This window comes from Miniopterus natalensis, chromosome 1, assembly GCF_054644295.1.
Source record: "Miniopterus natalensis isolate mMinNat1 chromosome 1, mMinNat1.hap1, whole genome shotgun sequence".
NCBI lineage: Eukaryota > Metazoa > Chordata > Mammalia > Chiroptera > Miniopteridae > Miniopterus > Miniopterus natalensis.
In genome coordinates this window covers 60,044,504-60,050,503 of record NC_142081.1, presented here as the reverse complement: position 1 = coordinate 60,050,503, position 6,000 = coordinate 60,044,504, and positions in this window count along the sequence as shown.

Below are 6,000 nucleotides of genomic sequence, written 5' to 3'. Positions count from 1 at the left end.
GGGCTGTAAAAAAATAATCTTTCTGTGTGTGTGATTGAGGACCTAATCTTGTGAGTGGGGGACTCTAGAGGTTCTTTCTGGCATTGCGTTGAGAACTCTGTGATGCTGTGATAAGGACTCCGGCCTCCGCAGGCAGAAGCTGTTGAAAATCTGGGCTGGTGAGGAGGTACCTGGCCTGCAGCCCTCCCAGGAAGGCTATTCTTCTCTCCTTCCTTGGAGATAACCCTGTGCCCAGGAAAGCACAGTTCCGTGGACCCAGGAGGGGGTTAGGATTCTAAGTACAGTGAGCAGAGGTCGGAGGGCTGGGCTGGCTTGAGCTGCTGCTGAACCACATCACTGGCACTGCTGTGTGTGTAGGCTGGAGCTCGGCCTGAGAGCCTGAGTCAATATTGACCTTCTCTGGCTGGCCAGCCTGGCCCTTTGGCCTTTAATTCAACTGGAGTGTTGACACAAGTGATTGAATGAGCTTTATTATCATATTCTTTTCAGCAGCAGCCCCATTCTCTCTCCTCTGGGGATTCACCGAGACCTGCAGTGTGGGAATGATGACAGGGGCGGGAAGCCCAGACATGTGGGCTTGTTATGTGCGCAGTGCCCTCTGCCCTGCACACACAGCTTCTCTCTAGGCCTTTCTAGGAGGACAACAGAACCTTAGTACTAGTCATCCTGGGGACACTCCACACTACAGCACAATGGCCCTGGGCAGATCTTACAGAGCCCTCAGGCAATGGCGGTGAGGGCCAAGGCTTGGGTCTAGGACCCACCCACCCTGCAGGTGACAACTGAGCAGAAAAACAAAATTCTCTTAAGGCCCTTCCCCTAGTATATTTTGGGGGGCCAGGAAAGTGTGCTGGGGTGCATCTCCCAACTCTCATGTCATATAAAGAGGAGCAGATGGTTTTCCTGCACACCTGGTGGAGGCTGAGGGAGGACAGAGCTCAGCTCCACACAAAAGATGAGTAGCAAGGAGACAGAGAGACAGAGGGCAGGGGCCTCAGGAAGGGGGAGGTGCTCCCATCACCAAACTTATTTGAGCAGTGTGTGAACAGGGGACAGGCGTCTGTTGGGAATGCCACTGCAGTTTGGGCAGGGACAGAGGGGAGGCCAGACCCATGAGCGATCCCACAGGGTATTCATTGCCATCTCTTCTGGCAGGTGGTGAGCTCAGGCGGGTGTCTAGCAACATCTAGTTGGAAAAACAAGCTAAACTGCATGAGAGCAAGGATTTTGTTTTGTTTACTATGATGCCCGGAGCCCAGAGCAGAGTAGATGCACAATAAATACTTTTGAATAAATGAGTGAATAATATAATTTTATATTTAAACAAACTTCAGAAAGTAACGTTTGAGAAAAATCTTCTGGCTGATGAGAATACTCTGAAGGGGGGCAGGCTATTCTTGACTAGGGGCCGAGAGGCACCCAACTTTTCAGGAAGGGTGTGTGGGATGCCAGTTCCCAAAGAGGTATGAAGAAGTTGGCAGCCCGACTGCTGATGTCAGGGTGGGAGGGCCCAACTCTGGAGGTGACAGGGTCCTCTGTGGTCACTGTGTGACTGGATGGTGGCAGAAGTAGGAGTGCCTGTGTAATGGCTGTCGAACTCAGGGTCATACCTCTGCCTCAGTACCATGATTCTAGAATAGTTCCTTCCCCAAAGCAGCACCTTGGGTGGGTGGTGGGAGGAGACAGCCCACCGCAACCAGGTTCACATCAGGACCTGGGTCAGACAGATATGGCTGTGCCCCTTCTTTTCTGCTTGACTTGGGCAAATCATTAATCTCTCTGAACATCGGTTTCCTCATCTGCATGATGGAACTATAACAGTCTTATCTCACAGGCTTGTGGTGAGGAGATTTTGTATGTGAAATGCTCAGCCCACAACCTGGTGCTCGCACTAGGCATTCCCTGAGTGATGGTTACTAAAAACACCCAAAATGGACCCTCGAGCTAGAACAGATGCTGTGTCTCTTCTCACTGTACTTGGAAAAGCTGACAGAGGTGAAGGAGTCCATTTCCTGGTCACCACCTGAAATGCTGAGGCCTAGAAAGGAAAGTGGGCCAAGGCCACAAGCCGGAGCTTAGGAACCCCATTCCCGGGGCCACACTGAGCCAGAGCTCAGCTCTGGTTAGCAGACCCTGAGCCTCCTGAAGAGGAAGCTGGGTGTGTCCCCCGCTCTTGCTTACTGGCACTCGGAGCAGGGCCCAGGGTGCAGCTGCCTCCTCTCTTCCAGTCACCCGGTGCTTCATTCCTAACAGACAGTTAACCAACTTCCCAGAACTTAACCAACCAAGCCCCACCCCCTTCAGAGTAGCTGCAAACTCCTTTTGACTTACTCTCTGGAAGCCACCTTCCCAGCCTGCTGTGCATTCCTGTGAATCCCTTCCTTGGACTAAGAGTCCTTTCCTTGAAAGGGGTTTGATGTATGGGAAAAGCCAAAACCCACTCAAAGCCGGGCCTGGAGGGTGAGGTGGGCGACCGAGTCAGACAGTGCCACTTCTGATGAAAGCAGAGGCGACAGGTTAGGAGAACAGTTGATGTTGGCTCAAGATGGGCCCCAAAGGTGATTTCCAAAGGGGACGCCTGGAAGTACTAGAGCATGTTTAAAAAATAGTTAGAGTCTCTCCCAAGGGTCTGCCTCAAAGGGCAGCACTCATTTGAACTCTGGTCTGAGGTTTAAATGCAGACATTTCTCTATAGCCCTGTCTTGGGTTTGTAGGGTCCAACAGCTTGGTGGCCCTGGCAAATGGATGTCTCCTCCCACAGGAGAAGCAATTTGAAAGGGTGACCCACATACTGTAGCTGCTCTGCTTACTCCTGTTATGGACTCCAGACTAGCCACACCACAGTGTCCTGCTCTGAGGGCCACCACCCAAACCCCATGTGGCCATGGAACAGTAGCATCATCCACAAAGCTCTGCCTACCACTCCTCCAGCCAAGCCCATGGGTTGCCCAACTTCAGGCTGAGTGAGACCCTGTGGAGGGGACCTCACATTGCTGGAGAGAATACACTCCTGCTGCTTTTGTGGCTTTTTTCATATATGCCAGGCCTGGATAGCACAGCCACCCACATGAGGTTTTTGGAGTAGGTTACCCATCCCCATCTTTGCAAGGCAAAAAGAAACCTGGTTTCAAACAAAGTGAGGGTCAGCCTGCAAGTCAGGGCAGCCCCAGCTCCCTTGGCTTCTGACTCACACATCAGCCCAGGAAAGAACCTAGCAACCTTGGAAGAGGAAGCTGGCCCTGGCCCACCCCCTTCTGCATACTTGCATAAATTTTCTCAGGCTGCTCAGCCCCATTTTCATTCATAGAGACTGGGAAGGAGATTAACAGCAGCCCAGGGCCCTCAGAATGGGCATGGTGGATGGAGCAGGGACTTTGGAACTACATCTAGGGTCCAACTCCAACCCAGTCACTCCCTAGTTCTGTGACCTTGAGCAAGTTATTTAACCTCTCTGAGCCTCATCTGGATTTGTGAATAATAATAATTCCTACCTCCTAGAGCTGTTGTGAGGATTAAACGAGTTGATCCTTGGAAAGGGCCTAGCACATAGTAGGTGCTCAAGAACAGTAACTTCCCTTTCTGTCTTGAGCCTCCTCTAACATGACAGTCCCACCCTTCAGTGACCCCAGCCTGTGGTCCCTTAAACTCTCCCACCAGCTCTGCCCTTGGGTTTATTGGGTGTGGCAGGACTTCCTCCAGAAAATCTCTGCCAGAAACTGACTGGCTCCTCACCTGCCAGGCTCTGGCTGGAGGAAGCAGCCTCTGCAGGAGCTGTGGCCAGGGAGCTTCCTTCTCACACTGGTTTGGAATGGGCTCTTCCTTCCCAGCGCTGGCACTCCCCTCTGGTCCAGTCATGGGCCAGCCAGAAAGTACTATCTGTAGACATTCAGGAGAGGAATGTTCAAAGCATTTCTCAGTCACAACAATGCATCCCAGCCTGGGAAAGAATCCTTAGCACCTCCCTGCCCTGTGTTGGGGAGAGGTGTCAGACAGATAGGAGGTCACCCTGAGTCTGAGCTGGCCCCCTGCCTCTGTCTATTTCTACTGCAGAGCCTCAGGCCCACATCACTTCCTTCAGGCTCAGCAGAAGGAAAGGTAGGGACTGGCTGTCTAAAGAACGTCATCTTCCTTCCTCTTCCCTCCTCCCTCCTCCTTTCCCCTTTCTTCTTCCTCCTTCCTCCTTCCTCCTCAGGGGTATCTTCTTTGAGGAAAGCTTCTCCACTAGATAGATTGAGTGTGGATGTAAAGAGGTGAGATACTGGGGGTAGCAACTTTAAGGGCTGGCACAGCCTGATTTGCTTTAACACTATGCCCTCAGGGCTGATGCATCAACTGCCGCCCCAGCCCAGGGGCCTTGGGCTTGGGTCTGAGGTAGGAGCCTGGGGTGAAAGATGGAGAACTAGAAAGGGCAACTTGAGGGGCCCTGTCTGGGCAGGTGTGCCTGAGGGCACGGGTTCTGTTGCTGGAAGGATGCAGGATGTTTTTGTCTCAGGTGTTTCATACCCAATGGCTTGGCAATATTAGATATTTGAATGGGTGAATGTCTCTTAGGAGCTCAGTCATCATGGATCACCCTTTTCTTTCTTTAAAAATATTTTGGCCCGGCTGGGCGTGGCTCAGTGGGTGAGCATCGACCTAGGATCCAGGCGATCAGAGTTCGATTCCTGGTCAGGGCACATGCCCAGTTGTGGGCTTGATCAATGACTCTCTCATCATTGATGTTTCTATCTCTCTCTCTCCCCTCCTTTCCTCTCTCTGAAATCAGTAAAGATATGTTAAAATATATATATATATTGTTTTCTTTAGAAAAGCAGTCCATTTTCTTTAAGGAAATTTAGAAGAATAGAAAGATGAGATAGGAGGGATCACCTGTAGCTCACCAATCAAACACAACAATGAATATTTTGCTGTATTTCCTTCAGCTGCTCATTGCATTATACTACATTTATACATGAATATAGGTGAAATCTTTATTTTTATTTATTTATTTTTATTTTTATTTATTGATTTTAGAGGGAGAGAGGAAGGGAAGGAGAGAGAAATATTGATTGGTTGTGCCACTTATTGATGCATTTATTGGTTGATTCTTGTATTTGCCCTGAGCGGGGATCAAACCCGAAACCTTGACATACCAGGACCACACTCTAACCAACTGAACTACCCAGGCAGGACCTAGGTGAGATCTTTAGAAAGAAGCCCAACTCCTAACCTGTGACATCAGAATTCTGCTGTGTTGTGGAAGAAAAAGAGGTTCTGTGGAAAGTAACCTCACAGGATGATCTGATTAAAATTTCTAACTGGGCAGGTCATAGTGGGTAGTCACACCCCAGGCCTGTAACTTCTTTAGTAAAAGGCTTGTCTTGCCTTAAGCAAGCCATATCCATTGTTTCTGTGCATCTTGGTTAGCACACCTTTGAAACGCCCCCTTTCAGACCTTCCTTCTAAAGCCTGAGGGCACATAATCTTAACTACCCTGTAATCCAATCCCACCTGCATGTAATAGTCCTAATGTTCCCTCTTTAATTTCAGTGCATAAAAGAAACTGCAAAACTGTTATTCTTGGGAGCATGTGAGATCTTGCTCTCCAGCATATGTTGTCAGTTTGGCTCAAATAAACTCATAAACGTTTTTTTTTCAATTCTGCTTTTGCCCTGCCAGCATGGCTCAGTGGTTGAGCATCAACCTATGAGCCAGGAGGTCATGGTTCAATTCCCGGTCAGGGCACATGCAGGCTCGATCCCCAGTAGGGGACATGTAGGAGGTAGCCGATCAATGATTCTCTGTCATCATTGATGTTCCTATCTCTTTCTCCCCCTCCCTTCCTCTCTGAAATCAATAAAAACATTTTTTTTTAATAACTTTTTTTTTCAATTCTGCTTTGGACAAAGAAAACCTGGTAGTTTAATTTGTCTCCAGGACCCCTGGGTATGGACAGGTTTTGGCCCCAGCAGGTTAGGGGCTTCAGGAGAGCCTACCAAACTTGGGCCCCATGTAGTCACT